The sequence below is a fragment of the Dicentrarchus labrax genome, unplaced genomic scaffold, assembly GCF_905237075.1.
Source record: "Dicentrarchus labrax unplaced genomic scaffold, dlabrax2021, whole genome shotgun sequence".
NCBI classification, from domain to species: domain Eukaryota; kingdom Metazoa; phylum Chordata; class Actinopteri; family Moronidae; genus Dicentrarchus; species Dicentrarchus labrax.
The window spans coordinates 1,311,017-1,329,060 of record NW_026136703.1 but is presented as its reverse complement, the minus strand read 5'-3'; the positions used below and the strand labels follow the sequence as shown (position 1 = coordinate 1,329,060).

The following is an 18,044-nucleotide window of genomic DNA, read 5'->3' as shown; positions in this document are numbered from 1 at the left end:
TCACAGAAGCCCCTGTGAATCATGTCTCCAACCCTGTCAATACACATCTAATGCCCTAAATGAACTGCTGTCTACTCCTGTGTAAGAGATATCAGACTGCAGAACACTGGCTGGGAGCTGAGCTTGCCTGGTTATTAAATGTTACTGTAAGGTCTTACATTAGATCAAAAATCTATCACAGAGATTCTTGCTGAATACACCATCCTACTTTATATCTATTCAATTCAATTCAATTCAATTTTATTTGTATAGCGCCAATTCATAACAGAAGTTATCTCAGGACACTTTTCAAATAGAGTAGGTCTAGACCGAACTCTTTAAAACATTAATTACAGAGACCCAACAGTACCACCATAAGCAAGCACTTGGCGACAAGGGCAAGGAAAAACTGCCTGTTAAAAGGCAGAAACCTAGGACAGATCCTTCGGCTCTAGGTGGGTGGTTGTCTGTCTCGACCAGTTGGGGTGAGAGAGAGAGAGAGAGAGAGAGAGAGACAAAGAGAGAGAGAGAGAGAGCAAGAGACAGACAGACAGACGCACAGCAACAACAGTATTGGCAATGGCAATCTAGCAGGACCATGGCAGGAGGCTCCACCAGGATCGATAAGAACCTACGAGACGAGAAAGCACAAGAACTCCGGGGAAGAAGTGAAGTTAGTAACATGCATTAATGGAACATGAATGTGTGCAGAAAGAGAGAGGAAGAGAGGAGCTCAGTGCACCATGGGAAATCCCCCGATAGTCTAGGCCTATAGCAGCATAACTAAGGGATGGTTCAGGACTCACCTGATCCAGCCCTAACTATAAGCTTTATCAAAGAGGAATGTCTTAAGCCTACTCTTGAATGTGGTGAGGGTGTCTGCCTCCCCAACCACAACTGGAAGCTCTACAATTCACTGTGGTAGTGTTTGCCTGAATGGATTGGCAAAATGTCATATTTGTTGTTAATGAACATGAGGGAGCAATTGCAAAAGTTTTGGCTGGGTTACGTCCCAAATCTGCAGGAAATTATTTCCAGTTTCCCAAACGTCAACATTTCATTGCAAATGGGGTTAATATGTGACAGTGCTTATATAACTGATCACAGAATTTAACCATAAGTTTCAAGATTTTGCTGGCATGGAAGTACACCTTTCTCTGTTGATGTGGAAGGAGTAGAGGAGAACGATGGTTACGTGTGTAACCGCGGTTCTATGAGTTTCGGATGACCGGCAGAGGCGGTGCTTTCAGCACCTGGATGTCCATCGCACGCATGTGCAGGTCGAGTGTTTGTATCAACAAAGTCACCTGTGACCTGGGTGACATATGCCCTATGCCCCGGCACAAAAGGCAGGCCCACCCAGGAAGTGACCTCTTGGCAATCCGAGTGAATATTCCGCGTGAATGCCGAGCTCTGGCGGTCATCCGAAACTCATAGAACCGCGGTTACACACGTAACCATCGTTCTATTTCATTTCTACTGACCGCCAGAGGCGGTGCTTTCAGCACCTGGATGGCTAATATCAGCAAAGTCAGGAGGAATTGTAACCTGCCTGTTAGGGATGCTGTGAAGGTGTAGGAAGTACCGCTGCAGCCACTGGGTTATGTGGTACAACATTAACCCTGTAGAATCTAGCAAATGTGCAGGTTGAGGCCCATGATGCTGCCGCACAAATGTCTGAGAGGGGCACGCCTCGTAGGACTGCCCATGATGTAGACACACTCCTGGTGGAGTGCCCCCGAACATGAGAAGGGGTTGGGAGACCACTGCTCCTATAAGCATGGCCGATGGTCTCGGCTATCCATCTTGACAGCCGCTGTTTGGACAGGGCAAGGCCTCGTCTTGGCCCTGTATGACAGACAAACAATGCATCTGACTGCCGGATTTGGGTGGTCTTCTGAAGATAAATTCTGAGTGCCCCTACGGGGCACAAAAGCTCAGCGCTCAACCCCAGTTCAGACCCCTGATCTTGGGGTTCAAAGGCTGCCAGCCTAAGAGGATGGTTGATGTATGAAGATGAAAAGGTCTTTGGGAGAAAAGATGGGTTCGGCCATAAGGTTACTCCTGTACCCCCGGATGCCAATGCAGACACTCTCCGTTTATGGACAAGGCATGCATCTGAGTCCTGTAGTGACTGGGACAGGGCTAGGATGAGGTGGGACAGAGTTTCCAATACGTCCCATGCGTGCCGCTGTGTCATAGCTCCTGGCGATGGAATCATCAGTCAAGCGGCACTGCGGCCAGGGACAGCGAGCATCTGGCCTGAGTGCTTCTGCAACAGCCGGCTCTATATTTGGCATATTGCCTAGCCTGTAGCGCTATATAACGTAGCACTGTCTGGAGCGAACACACTCCCGTACAGCAATGGTTTTAAAGCCTGAATATCCCCTTTCCCGTGTAACGGAATATGCGGAGCGATCGTGAGGCGTCTGAGCGAGCACACTCATGCGCCACGATTGTCAAACAAAGGACGATCTATTAAACCAGGAGAGCGACAAAAGGTTGCTTCTTAATCAACTCAATTACTGGGTGGCTTGGCTCACGAGCACCCGCCGCCAATGCCAACTTTATCTATTAGCGTCTTAACAAAGAAACAAAAGCTGAGCCTAAATGGCCTACAGCCTAGCAGCGTTAACAACTACAATAATAACAATAACTAGTAAATGATACTCACCGCTCCAAAAACGTATGAGCGCGTACTAAACAACTGAAATAGAAACTGCGTTCTGTTACAAGAAAAGAAAGTTTGTGGGAGGGAATCTCCGCCGTATCTTTGCCAAGGCTACTTGATACAAGGTTATTTAACCAAGAGGTAACTCCTATGCTCTTTGACGCAGCTTCAGGAATGGCGTGAACACCAACACAGCTGACTATAAGTTGGCCATGCGGCGTGGCCGTAACACAACGTTAACTCTTTTCTAAAACATCGGTCTTACCTTATGTAATGAGTGCAATCGTTTTAAGGCGGCTAGTCACAGTCTCTTGGAGGCCTAAATTCACAGCTCCAACCCGTTTGGGGTAACGCCAAAATCTGTTTGAAAACTCGAAAACCTGCTTACCAACGCGAGAAGATGCAAGAGGTCACTTCCTGGGTGGGCCTGCCTTTTGTGCCGGGGCACAGGGCATACGTCACCCAGGTCACAGGTGACTTTGATGATACAAACACTCGACATGCACATGTGTGCGATGGACATCCAGGTGCCGAAAGCACCGCCTTTGGTGGTCAGTAGAAACGAAATAGAACATGCAGTTGGAGCTTATTGAAATGCAATGTGATGATACTCTCTGAAGTCTCCACCACAGCTCACCCTGACAGAGTTCTACAGGGGTTTCAAAAAGTCTAGACTTCACCAAATGGCTCTACATACATGTGAGCAAACATTTTCTCTTACGACACTGACGATGAAGAAATTATGAAAATGGCCATCACGATGTACTTTAATCTCCACTTTAAGATTTACACCTGACCTGACAGCGATTCTAAAGTCTGTGGCCCAGCATCATCATTCCCATTAGGAGGGATATTTATTGCAGAGTGAAATGGATAATGATGAAACTATCTCACTGCAAATCCAATACTACAGCTTAAATTGCTTAAAACTCACTTATTAAGAAAGTTTCTTACATTTAAAAGTTTTACTATGTGGTACAAAAGGTTTGGGCACTCCTACTTTCACTCAAAATTGTTAAAAAAAACATTGACCCTTGGTTTCCATAGACATGAGCAAAAGAAGACCACCCAACCCAAGGCTGCAGGCCAATAGTGACCAAACGTGGAGGGCTAAGGCAAGCAACAGTCTGCTGCTCATGGTCACTTAGTTAAACCGGAGGATGTTGTCTACAAAATGGGTTAGGGCATTTTCTTCTATCCCAGTACTTGGACTCGGGGAAAGGGGTAAAAAGGATTCCCTCCCCCAATGATGCTGTATGCTGCTGAAGTAGAGCAGGCAGCCGGGCAAAACCGAACAATTTTAACACTTGAATCTTGGGATATGACACACTGCCCATGGCCTGTCAGTGAACTGGAGGGTGTCGTCTGAAAAACAAGACAGGAGATCTATCCTCTATAAAAGTAGGGACAAAAAGATGCAAAGGGCCAGTTGGGTATGTTGTATCAAAGTGAAGAGGAACCAAATCATGTACTTGAAGCTGTAGGTCAACACTGCCAGTTAAGTCATGTCTACAGGGGGTGATGAAGGAGAGATCTGAGGACTTTTTTCTGTGCCAGCTAGTGGGTTGAATGTCCTGATTGGCATGCAAGTACACACTGTATGTAAAACCTGTGGAGGCTCTGGCCTGTGTGTAATGTGACTGAATTTTGTGTGCTGTGAAAGTGTCTGATATCTGATATGAAAGACTGCGAGACCTCCATATGATGTGCAAACAGGCACTGTCAAAACTTCACCACAAGGACTTTCTGATGTATACCTGTAACAAATTTGAATGGACCAAGCCACTGATGCTGGTCCTCAATGAGATCAGAGAAGCAGCTTTCAACTGAGATCTGATATCAGAAGCAAAGTTGATATGATCTCAAGTGACCTTCTGTACAACGCCCTCAGTAGTGTATAACTTGTTATTATTATCTTATTATTAGCATAGCTATAATGAAGACTGACTGTGTCATTCTGTCTATTATTGTGTGTTCCTCTTTGGCAACAGATAAGAGCAGCCTGGTGACAGGTTAACTGATGATAAGTCTCTTCTCATCTACACAAGTTGATTTTCGTTCCCCCGCTTCCCTTCATTGTCCTCAGTTACACGTATATATTTCCCTGCTTCCATATTGGTGCTTTCCATTCAGCTAATTATACCATCCCCCCAACCTTACTTCCCCTAGGTCAGTGCCTGAAATGGGTCCATACCGTTGCTGAGTTCTGGTACTTCTGAATCTGTCCACGAGTACCCTTACTGCTTACTGTGTACTGCCACCTCCTGGTAGACTAGCCTAGGTACGCATCACTAAACGCCCATGTAACGAAGACCCACCCTACTGTGCCTCTGATTGCCTACTGTTCATTGCCATCGTTGGTTTGGTTGCTTAGGTTCAGGCTTGAGGAGTGAGATTCTGGGGTCAGATTCAATCAGAAACAGAATAGGACAAAATAGAAGAGGCACGAAGCTGACTTAATGCTGAGAAAACAGCGCTGAAAATGTACTTGTTAAAAGGGATAAAAAATGCCAAAAGAATTTGGGTTGTGTTGTGCTGAATAAAGGTACTAATTTCTAATTTTTTGGCGGGCACTGTCCAAGATATTGAAGGTTTTTCGAGCTTCCAGGTCAGAGAAGCTAAGCCAATCCAGAAGTGTTTTAGACTTGCATTCTTTCTAATGGCCAGCATTGGTTGCTAGCTAGCAAGTACTAGGTAGTTAGCTTAGTTATGACTGCAGTCTCTAGTTTCAAGTCTTTTTCCATACAGCAGGATGTTTATTTAGTAAATGATGGGCCAATTTAGAGTAAAATAGACAATAAAGCAGGGTAGGCTTTATGGTGTGGCTACCTTGTGATTTACAAGTCACAGCAAACTCAGATCAGACCATGAAACTAGGCAGTGCTGATCTCACAATCACCTCTTTTTTTAAATTTTTTTTTTAATGTATTGTATTGTATGATAGTGACAGCTGAAGATAGAGGGGATGACACGCAGCAAAGGGCTGCAGGTTGGATTCAAACCCTGGGCTGCTGCAGCAAGGACCCAGCCTCGGTACATGGGTCGCCAGCTCTACCCACTGAGCTAACCGGGCGCCCCCTATTCTTCTACTTTTTATCTGGAATACGAGAACATGTGTGACCAGGCAGTTGCCTAGTCGCCATTAACAGATGAGTTGAAACCAAGTGCAGCCAATGAGAGCAGCTCAACATGGTACTCCACAACACTCCTACAATCATGTTTTTTGTTGTTAATTAGTATGTTGCAATGTAATGTTTGCATGTTATGCTAAATTGGCATCAATCCATCCATTTTCCACCCATCCAACAGTTTTTGGTAGTTAATGCTTAATAGCTTTGTGAGAATGGTAACCTACCACACTGAGTAAAGTCTTAAACCTAAATGGTGAAATCAATTTAACATTGTCAACATTTTGTTTTATCGGAAACACTACATTGTGGCAACACAATATACTATCAGTTCAATCCACACTGACTTACTATGAAGAGACCCCAACAAACAATATCTTTCCTATAACAACTGCTCACTTTTTTTTTAACATGTTATGCAAACAGGAGGAATTAGTTTTTATTTTTATTATTATTTATTATTAGTATTTAATTTTTTTATTATAGTTTTATGTTTTTCAGAATCATGAAAAAGTGCCTGCCTTATCCCGTCTTATTATTTTTTCAACTATCTTTAGGTTGCTATCTTACTATGTTATTGCATTTTTTGACTTGGCAGCAAATTTTACTGCCAACAGACATCACCATACTTTAGAATTATACATTAGATATATTATAAATGATCCATTTAAAATCTGCATAGCTTCATAAAAAAACACTTAGCAAATGGTTTTACGCTCAGGTTCCTTTGGCTCTCACTGGCATGGACTGTGAAAGGTTAAAAGATAAAATCCCTCACTCAAAACACTTTTGCCTCAAATGTGAACATTTTACTATAAATACAATGTCAAAGAGATTATGGGAAGAAGGTCTCTGACAGACAGACTCTGTTCTGTTTCCATTTTTCTGTCTTTTTCTCTTCCCCTCCATCCCTCCATTTTGTAATTAAATCTATTATTAATAAAAGCCCATATGCAAAACATTGAAGCTAATATACTTTAGAGGAAGAAGAAGAAGAAGATATATATACTTTATTGATCCCCTAGGGGAAATTGTTCTTTTCACTCTTTTTATACACACACACACGCAACATTAACAGTGCCCCATGAGCAGCTTTTTGGGGTTAGATTTCCTTGCTCAAGGGCACCTCGGCAGTGCACAGGAGGTGAAACTGGCACCTCTCCAGCTACCAGTCCACACTCCATATTTTGTGGTCTGTTGGACTTCCCAAGCCAAGTCCCTACACACTGAGCTACTGCCGCCCCATATATATATACTTATTACTTACCAATTTTGACTGAATATATTTAGATGATTTTTGTCAAATTAATGCATAAATTAATCAATAAATAATAAATAATTAAACTATCACTGCATTTGGGTAAGAAAAATAAAATAGGTGAAGGGAATTCCAATACTACCTTCCCCCAACTTGATATGGAGTTGTTACTGTTAGGGTATGTGTGTGTGTGTGTGTGTGTGTGTTGTGGTGTAAAGATATTTCACCTTGTCTAAACTACAGTCGGAATGCTGGAATCCTGTTATGTGTACTGTGCAGCTGCAGCACGCACTGCATTCCCTCACTTTCTACATCCTGACAGTGTGGCATGGAGCTGAAAATTGAGCTGTATGTAATGCAAATGTCCCCCCCCCCATCTTCAGATATGATTAGGAATTTGCATAAGCAACACACGCAGAGGCTGAACCTTGAGGGAAGGAGGATTTAGTTTATGCTTGATTTGACAGCTGAGGTGATCTTATTGGATTTTACAGCGAGTTGAAACAGAAACGAAGACCAACTCCAACATACTGTACAGTTTTAAGAAATTGTGCCCTAATGATCTCACCCAGGATGAGAATTCCACGGGAAATGATTACTGGCAACCATGTCAACTCTGATTCACTCAAAGATTTGCATGTTTAATATAACTAATATAAAAATAAATATTGTATTTGTGTTGAAGGTCACGGTGCGAACTGCAGGGGAGCTTGGCTTCTCTTAATAAGACATAAGTTTTGCCATACATTGATCATGTGTAAAATTAGGAAATTATTGATGTATGATCTAATTCACTTCATTAAAGATATAGGCATGCATGCTATTATTGCCTTCACCATCAAAGTGTAGCAGTGCAATATCATAAAAAAGTGAGCCCCTCCAAAAAGCCATGGTATAGTTTACGCAGTTGTACATGCCTAGCAAATTTTCAGTCTTTCATTAAATAATTTTAATAATGTACAAGGAAACCAGAATGTCTCCATACCCCTGACTTACATTGAAATGTGATGCTCTTCAATATTACTTCACTCTTGTCTCAAACACATTCACTGATGTTCCTGGAAGTAGTTGATTTTCCCCATGTAATTTACTTAAAGCTATAATATGTAACAGAGCTATGGTCTATATATAGTTGATTTGTGTACTTATATTATCCCAAATGTTTTCAACAAGAGAAATGTGTCATTTTATTCAGGTAATGCTGCGTTTGTGGCATTGTGGCTGTCATACATTAACTTTTTATCCAGTTTGAAGCCACATTTTTACCATCCACTGTTTAGATCTTGGTACTTTTTAACTCTAGATTTGAACAGGATGAAGGATTTTAGTCATCGGACATCTGGATCTAAAAGAAGTCATTTTTCTGAGACTTTCACTATATCCTGACAGTAGTACATGAGACGGTAACACTTTATAATGAGTACACACTATTAAGCATTAGTTAAGCATGAATAAATACTGAATTCATCATTTATAACGCATGAATACACATTAGTATGTAGTTTATAAACACAGTTAAAAATGTTTTATTCATCATTGATAAGCACATTAGTTATGGATTAGTAAATACTGAATTCATCATTTATAAAGCATGATTCTGCTGTAAATAGTCATTACTATGTGGTTTATAATCACAGTTATAAATGTTTTACTCTTCATTGTACTGTACATTTCTGCATGCACTTGCACATCCACTATTCAGACATGTATTAATGATTAGTGACTGTGTTAGCAGATCTTCTATAAAACCCACAACAAATTCATTTTCTAATGATGGCCTATAAACAGTGATTAATGCAGGAATTCACAGTTACAAAGCACTTACTACTCGTTAATTAAGTATTTTGCACGAGCTTATCTAAAGTGAGCACTATCTATGGCTTATTAAGGATTTACAAATGAGATATAAAGGCTGACAATGCCTCGAGACTCACAAAATGTTCAGTTATCTTAACAGACGAAGGAGAGACACAACACAAAGGGATATAGAACATATTGTATTGATATTTACTGCAACTTCCCAACATATTGTATGAAGACGAACAAGGGTGGTTTATGAAGACATGCTATTGTTGTGATCTTACTGTTTGGGACGTGTACGTTGAGCTCCCGCCAGCACGTCATCAACGTGATGACGTGCTGAGAGCGGGATGTTACGTCATATTTACGTTAACTCTCAGAAGTTTCTGACAGTGCAGCCAAGGGGGCATGGGAGCACATTGGGTCGGCGGCCGTCAGCGGCTCTAGTGGTGAGTATGTGTCTTTGTTTGGTAGCACACATTATGGTTGAAAGATAACGTTAGCTTGTCAGCAGCTGCAGGTGTTTGCCCTCGCTCCCCGACTAACGTCACTAACGTTACTGACTTTACTAACGTTACCGACCCGCCCGCGGTGGCTAAGCCGACCTAGTCTAGTCTCGTCTAGCCGGGCGAGGTGAGTGCCTAGCAGCGGCGGGTCGGCTTAGCCACCGCGGGCGGGTCGGTAACGTTAGTAACGTTAGTCGTTAGTGTCAAGTGACAAGCTAACGTTATCTTTCAACCATAATGTGTGCTACCAAACAAAGACACATACTCTCCCTAGTGCCGCTGACGGCCGCAGACTCCAATGTGCTTCTCCATGCCCCCTTGGCTGCACTGTCAGAAACTTCGAGAGTTAACGCAAATATGACGTAACATCCCGCTCTCAGCACGTCATCACGTTGATGACGTGCTGAGAGTGGGAGCTCAACGTACACGTCCCAAACAGATAAGATCACAAGATCTCGAGGCATTGTCAGCCTTTATATCTCATTTGTAAATCCTTAATAAACCATAGATAGTGCTCACTTTAGATAAGCTCGCGTAAAATACTTAATTAATGAGTAGTAAGTGCTTTGTAACTGTGAATTCCTGCATTAATCACTGTTTATAGGCCATCATTAGAAAATGAATTTGTTGTGGGTTTTATAGAACATCTGCTAACACAGTCACTAATCATTAATACATGTCTGAATAGTGGATGTGCAAGTGCATGCAGAAATGTACAGTACAATGAAGAGTAAAACATTTATAACTGTGATTATAAACCACATAGTAATGACTATTTACAGCAGAATCATGCTTTATAAATGATGAATTCAGTATTTACTAATCCATAACTAATGTGCTTATCAATGATGAATAAAACATTTTTAACTGTTTATAAACTACATACTAATGTTTATTCATGCGCTATAAATGATGAATTCAGTATTTATTCATGCTTAACTAATGCTTAATAGTGTGTACTCATTATAAAGTGTTACCCATGAGACAGATAATCTGTGAAAAAATCACCTAGAGATGATCCTAGTGCTCCTAATGGCATTTGCAAGAATCCACTCAGCCTGAACGAAAACAACCAATCAGAGTCGAGAAAGATAGAAAGATTCTTTGGGTTAGACGCTTGAACTTCCAATTCCAGCGTTAGTATTTGACAACCTGATAGTAAGACGCAACAGTCAACTATGTATATGCTCTGAATGGTCCCTAGTTACTTCATCTTTTGTTATTGTTTTAATATAAACCCGAGTGGCAGAAATTATACATGCAATGTAGTTGTGTATGAACATAATTTATTTTGTTTGACCATAGAAATTTGACAACTACGCAAAATTCTAACAGAGATGTTGTCCTTCTCTGGTCTATTTTAGTGACATTTAAACATATCACACTCAAAGTGCTGAAGCAGAAATGATTTCCACTGGTTAGTGTCACTAATGGCTGTATGGACTCACTGAACAGACATAATGGTCTCCACATTGAGCTGCAACCGGCAGTCATTGCAGCGGTCTCTGAGTAGCACCAAAGATAACCTCCTGACTTAGCAGCAGGAGTGGGCTCGGAATAGAGATCATATCTTTTAATTAAACTTTCACTTAGTCGAAAGGGGGGGGACACCTAAGGTCTTCCTTCTGCACCCATCCCTGGTATTTTATGTCTTAAGGAATTTTATGGTTAGCCAAACCTGTACAATTTACATCGCGTTGGCAGATTTGGAACTGCTGGAGTGTTTCATAGTGTCTCATAACATTACCGAGCATTTGCAGAGAAGCCCCAGAGGAAATGAAACCACTTTGTACACCCTTTTTTCTCTTCTTTATCACATTTGACAAGCTGACAGATCAGACAAGTGAAAGTCCAGCTATAGGTTCTATATCTCAATATTTTCTGAAATGCCACATCCATTGTGTCTGATAAGGGTGGAAGAACTGCATTGCTTTTGGTCAGTGGGGTTTCCGGAATGCTGGAGTCTTAACCCTTTTCACCTATATTTCTGCTATTTGTTTAGGTTTGTTTTGGTGATTCACATCTTCAAGTGTGCATGATGTTCAAACTTTAAAGTGCTGTTAATCTCTGCAAGCCCCCTTTCGTCATTTGAAGCTCTTCAGTGTAATTTTGTCTGACAGCCAAGAAGACACGCTTTGACAATAATGAAGTGTAAGTACATCAGAGTGTTTCCTCTGGACTGCTCTTCTCCTCATTCTCAACTTCAGGCAGCTCCATTAATCATTGGAAATTAGACAAGTACTTTCTTGCCTTATTATTCATTTGATCATAGTGTGTTCATGTTTATAAAATAGGACTGGCTAAATAGAATAAATGTATTTCTAGTAAACAACCTTAAAAGGGTGGATCATTTTTTCAACTAAGAATTCATTAATGCTACCTGAATAAAATAAATAAAAATGTATAAAGAAGCAATTTCTGAACTAAGAACAATGTAATAAAATATTGACATGCCCTATTTGTAAGAATCATTTATTTCCAGCCTCCTCTCTCGACTTAACATTTACTCAGTGGGACAGGAAGCAGCTTTCCTGTTTTAAAAGCTTGTACTGTAAAGAAGGGTTCAAGAGTTTTGATAATATATGCCAGAAATATGATCTTTCACGCAGTAATTTTTTTAGATATCTCCAAATACGCCACTGTGTCAAAGCACTGTTCCCTTCTTTCCCGGTCCTCCCTACTGAGGCAGCATGGGAAGAAATGACCCTCCTCTGTCCAAAAAAGGGACTGATATCACAGTTATATTCTCAACTAATGTCTCTGGAAAACCATGACCTTTCAAAAATCAAGAATGGGTGGGAAGGCGAGTTGATGGTTGAGTTGTCGGACAGACACTGGGAGGATGCACTACAGAGGATTAACTCATCCTCATCCTGTGCACGCTTGGGGCTCATTCAGTTTAAAGTAGTGCATAGGGCTCATTTCAGTAGGGCTAGGTTAGCAAATATATATCCAGGAATGGACGGGAGTTGTAATAGATGCTCCCCCTCCCCAGCTGATTTAACGCTCACGTTTTGGTTGTGTCCCCGTCTAAATCAATATTGGTCATCTGTTTTTCAAACTTTATCCGAAGTCATAAAAATTCAAATTAAGCCCTGTCCGTTGATTGCAATATTTGGTATTTCAAAGGAGAGTTTAACTTTAACCCGAAACCAATCGGACATTATTGCTTTTACGTCACTTCTTGCCCATCGAAGACTCTTATTGGTTTGGTCATCCGCTAATCCAGCAGCGGTGGCCGCATGGTTAAGGGATGTTTTATTTTTTCTTAAACTAGAAAAAGTTAAATTCACATTGAAAGGGTCAGTCCAGAAATTGGCAACCGTTTGTGACACATTTTGAGAATCTTAAAGTATTGCCTGAAGTATGAGACACCTTTTTATTTTATATTCTACTTCTTTTTCTCTCTGTTCCCTTTTTTATTTTTTTTTTATGTATGTTTATTCAAATCAATGGTCAACTACCTTAATATGGTGGGAAATGAGTAGCCTGACTGACAATTGTGAGACTGTGAGTTTAAAGCCTTGTTAACCAACTGGTGGCGAAATGTGGGCATGCAGTTGTGTGCTTGTTCTCAGTGTATAGATCCTTAAACTGTTCTGAAGAACTGTGTAACAAACAAAATGGAAAAAAAAGGCTGTTTTCCCAGAATACTGTCAAAATATGGAAGGGTGGGACAACTGTGTTGGGGGGGGGGGTATTACTAAGCAATGTTTTCGTTTCTTTGTATGTGGGGGGGGGTGTATATATTTGTTTAAGATAAAATTAAACTGGAGAACTGTTTCACTTCCTGTAAAATGTAACATCCTTGATTCTCCAATAAAAAGATTCATAAAATATTGACATTGTTCCCCAAATGATAATAACCGTGTTTCCATTCAAATATAAGGGAAATCTTCAGAGAATTTCAAGTAACACAGCAAAAGAAAATACAAATTAATGCTTCTTTCCATCAACTATCCACTAATATGCATAACTTTTTTTTTTCATATTTGTAAAATCCCCTGAAAATAAGAACGGTTGTATTTGTGTTACCTTAGAATGAGCCATTTATGTTTCTCCTTTGTGCTAACACATCGCCGACTGGCCACAAGTCACCCCCAGTCCCTGTTGTAAGTGGTTATTGGTTCTAGACTAGCAAAGTGTTTTTGCAGTGCTGGATTCTGGCTCCGAACTAGCCCTCAAACTGCTTTGGTGGTAAAACAGTAGGCCTACATGTCAGTTAAATGTTCTCTACGTCAGTTACATCTCCAATTAAGAGCATACATTTTCCAAAAATGCAAATGTTTTTTTTTTTATTTTGCCATTTCCATGAAACATTTTTAATGCAATACTGCATTAAAATATGTTGATGGAAACATGGCTACTCATCATGTCTTGTTTATATAATAAAAACAACAAAGCCTACTGCACAGTCTCAGCAGTATGGCTCTTTGTCATCATGCCTTCCCTCAGTCAAAGATAGCTTTCATGATTGAATGGCATGCATATTGTCATTGTTATCACTTAAAAATCCTCCTTTGCCTATTCTTTGTTGCACCCACTCCTGGCATGAGATGGAATAAAATGAGAAGGAACACAAGGTGTTTATCAACATAATGTCAGGCATCCACTCTCTCCAGCCATTGCTCACCGCCCTCTGCCTTTGCCAGTTACTTCCCTGCTCATTCCACCTCCATTCCCTGTGTCCCTTACTATATATCCATTTTATATCCATCTACTCTTGAGTCTGTCAGGGTAAATCTGCAAAAATCATAACATACATGCCAGGACAACTTCTCCTCCTCCAGTACACCATGGTCCAGGATCTCCAATTTACTATGGCCAAGAGTCATGATTGAAGACACTGAAAGACCTCACTGCCTTGGCTGTTGGTGTGTCCTTTATGTTCTCTTCTATCAGGAAAAGACAGAGACAGAAAAGGGTGAAAGTACATAAGCCTATCAACAGTGCTGTAAACGTGTCAGTGTGCTTATAGTGGTAAAATACACCAACTTACCAAGTAGGCTGCTATATCTGTTCTTTCTCTGTGTTTCACTGTAGACATGTCAGCTTGATCGCTCTTTGCAGTCTGGACACACTGGCTGATTGGCTGACCCTCCACCAGCTTTGCAGCATCAATGTTAGTATATATAAAGCCCATATGTGTAAATAATAGGCACTGGCTGAGACATGTAGTGGGAAAATACATTCAGGGATAAGGTTATGTGAACATGAAGCAAACTATATTATGTTGTGTTATTTACAGTATAATATTTTATGTTCGTGTATGTTCATCCTCATGCATTCACACTCTGGTTGCCTCACCCTAGTTAGGAGAGTGTTATTCATTGTGCCATGAGCTAAGCACATTCCAAGACCAAGGCTGTCTCTTGGAGAGTAGGGCATCAGATGTGTTATGACTACTGCTTATCAGACATTAGATGTCACCAATAGAGACCCTTGGGAAAGACGCATATAATAGAGTGATTTTCTTTGTTGTAGTTAGTTGATTCTCGAGACAACTTGGTTTGCTTGTATCCTGTGTTGATGCAAATAAATCTTACACGTGGAGTGAAACGGTCAATTCTCTTTGAATTTAAAATACTCCTCCTCACCTATAAAGCTCTTCATGGTCAGGCCCCTTCATATCTTAAAGAGCTCATAGTACCCTATTACCCCACTAGAACACTACGTTCTCTGAATGCTGGGCTACTTGTGGTTCCTATAGTCTCTAAAAGTAGAACAGGAGCCAGAGCCTTCAGTGACCAAGCTCCTCTCCTGTGGAACCAGCTTCCAGTTGTGGTTCGGGAGGCAGACACCCTCACCACATTCAAGAGTAGGCTTAAGACATTCCTCTTTGATAAAGCTTATAGTTAGGGCTGGATCAGGTGAGTCCTGAACCATCCCTTAGTTATGCTGCTATAGGCCTAGACTATCGGGGGATTTCCCATGGTGCACTGAGCTACTCTCTTCCTCTCTCTTTCTGCACTCATTCATGTCCCATTAATGCATGTTACTAACTTCACTTCTTCCCCGGAGTTCTTGTGCTTTCTCGTCTCGCAGGTTCTCATGGATCCTGGTGGAGCCTCCTGCCATGGTCCTGCTTGACTGCCATTACCAATACTGTTGTTGCTGTGCACCTGTCTGTCTGTCTGTCGCTCTCTCTCTCTCTCTCTCTCTCTCTCTCTCTCTCTCTCTCACCCCAACTGGTCGAGACAGACGACCACCCACCTAGAGCCGGAGGATCTGTCCTAGGTTTCTGCCTTTTAACAGGCAGTTTTTCCTTGCCCTTGTCGCCAAGTGCTTGCTCATGGTGGTACTGTTGGGTCTCTGTAATTAATGTTAAAGAGTTCGGTCTAGACCTGCTCTATTTGAAAAGTGTCCTGAGATAACTTCTGTTATGAATTGGCGCTATACAAATAAAATTGAATTGAATTGAATTGAATTGATTTATGTGAGTCTGTGTCACCATTCTGGGTACCTTCAGTGGGAGTTTGTGGTCTCTCACTAGAGTCAGATAGCTAAAAGTTTATGTCAGATAGACATTGTTTGAGGTGCATCGAGATGGAAAAATTAAACCACAACAGACACCTGCCAGGTGGGCCATCTGCATAGGTCCTGATTTTAGGAAAGAGCTCAAACTATGGGACCCATGGGGCAGCCACCTTGTCCCTTTCACCCCACTGGTACTATAAAAGTGCTACATGATGTCAAAAATATATAGTTTTCTCTGGTTGTTTAACATCAATTTAAACTACCCCTTCATATTTTGCTCCAAACAACAAAGATTATATAACAAGGTCAGCCATAACATTCTGAGAACTGACTGGTGAAGTGAATAACACTGATTATCTGATTATCATGGCTCCCGTCCGTGGCTGGGATATATTAGGCAGCAAGTGAACATTTTGTCCTCAAAGTTGATGTGTTAGAAGCAGGAAAAATGGGCAGTGTGAGGATTTGAGCAACTTTGACAAGGGCCAAATTGTGATGGACAACTAGATAACTGGGTCAGAACATCTCCAAAACTGCAGCTCTTGTGGGGTGTTCCCGGTCTGCAGGGGTCAGTAAGTAAGTAAGTAAAGCTTTATTTATATAGCACCTTTTTGACACAGAGCTCCAAAGTGCTTTACAAACAACAAATAAACATAAGGGTATAACCATACCCAATCCAACATACATAGAGAGCATGTAAATACAAACATAAGGAAGATAAAACAAGTGGGAAGGATAAATTAAAAGAGAGACAACAGATGAGAAAACCAACAAGGAGACCTAAAAAAAGGCTTGCCTGTAGAGGTGGGTTTTGAACAGCCGCTTAAAACAGTCCACAGATTCAGTGAATCTGAGTGATTGGAGAAGACTATTCCACAATGTTGGGGCTAAAACAGCAAAGGCACGGTCACCTTTAGTTTTGTAGTTAGAGCGGGGAATGGATAAAAGGCAGAGATTTGAGGAGCAAGAACAAGGAGATCTGAAATGTAACTGGGGGGAAGGTCATGAAGTGCCTTATATGTAATCAGTAAGATCTTATAGTTGATTCTGAATTTCACAGGAAGCCAATGAAGGGATGCCAGAACAGGAGTAATGTGGGACCGACAGTTGGTTCTGGTTAAAAGTCTGGCGGCTGCATTTTGTACTAACTGTAAACGATTTAACAAAGCTTGACTAAGGCACGTGTAGAGGGAGTTACAGCACTCTAGACGGGAAAGAATGAAGCTGTGAATTAATTTTTCAGACAGAACTGGACCAAGAACTGACCCCTGAGGGACACCACATAGCAGGGGAGCGGAAGAGGAAACGTGATTAATAACGCAGACATTAAAGAGTCTATTAGTCAAATAGGAATTACCAGAAATGTCAACCAAGTTCTGTAATCTATCCAATAAAATGGTGTGATCGATGGTATCAAAGGCTGCAGTCAGATTGAGAAGAATAAGGATGGAGCTTTCACCTTTGTCAGCATAAAGATGTCATTAGACACTCTCAGTAATGCTGTCTTGGTGCTATGCTTTTGGCGAAAACCAGTTTGGAATTTGTTAAAGATTCTATGACCCTCTATCAGCTTCAAGAAAGTTTGGAGATTTCTAACTGGTCTGGATTGAGAGATGTTTTTTTAAGAATGGTAAATGGACCTGTACTTGTATAGCGCCTTTCTAGTCTTCCGACCACTCAAAGCGCTTTTACACTACATGCCACACTCGCCCTTTCACACACATTCACACAGCAAAGCCCATCGAACAGAAACAAACACATTCATAGACACAATGCATAGCATCAGGAGCAATTTGGCGTTCAGTATCTTGCTCACATGTGGCAGGAGGAGCTGGGGATCAAACCAACAGCCTTCCGATTAGGGGATGACCCGCTCTGCCTCTGCACCACAGTCGCCCGAAGTGGCTGAACTTCAACAATTTTAAAAAGATCAGGTACAGACCCTGATGAGAGAGAGGAATTGATGATAGAAAGCAGGCTAGGATCTAAGAGGGAGTATGGTTTTTAAAAATGTTGTAGGAACTGTGTCACAGGGACTGGAGGAGTGACGCATGTGATCGACAGTTTTTAAAAGGATCTGTAGAGAGATAGGAGCAAAATCAGATGGTAAAATGTGACGACTGAATGTTGCACGGGGCAGAACAGTGAATTAAGATCTTAGACCATCGATCTTGCCAATGAAAAAAGACAGGAATTTTTCACAGTCAGCAGGACAGGAGGCTTGA

General features: G+C 41.3%; 2 long non-coding RNA genes across 3 annotated transcripts in view; one reads left to right on the top strand and one right to left on the bottom strand.

Annotated features, from left to right (window-relative positions):
• LOC127354490 (uncharacterized) overlaps window positions 1-18,044 on the bottom strand; it is a 94,973-nt gene that overhangs the window by 71,464 nt on the left and 5,465 nt on the right. The window contains exon 1 of one of the 2 annotated variants that reach the window (XR_007881558.1): window positions 786-835. The exons of the other annotated variant lie outside the window; for it this stretch is intronic. This is a non-coding gene — a long non-coding RNA (uncharacterized LOC127354490). Of the gene's footprint in view, window positions 1-785; window positions 836-18,044 lie in introns of those variants that run through there. 2 annotated transcript variants of the gene reach the window in all.
• Window positions 1-18,044, top strand: part of LOC127354525 (uncharacterized) — a 69,046-nt gene that overhangs the window by 46,372 nt on the left and 4,630 nt on the right. Inside the window, exon 2 of the long non-coding RNA XR_007881573.1 lies at window positions 302-434. This is a non-coding gene — a long non-coding RNA (uncharacterized LOC127354525). The remainder of the gene's footprint in view (window positions 1-301; window positions 435-18,044) is intronic.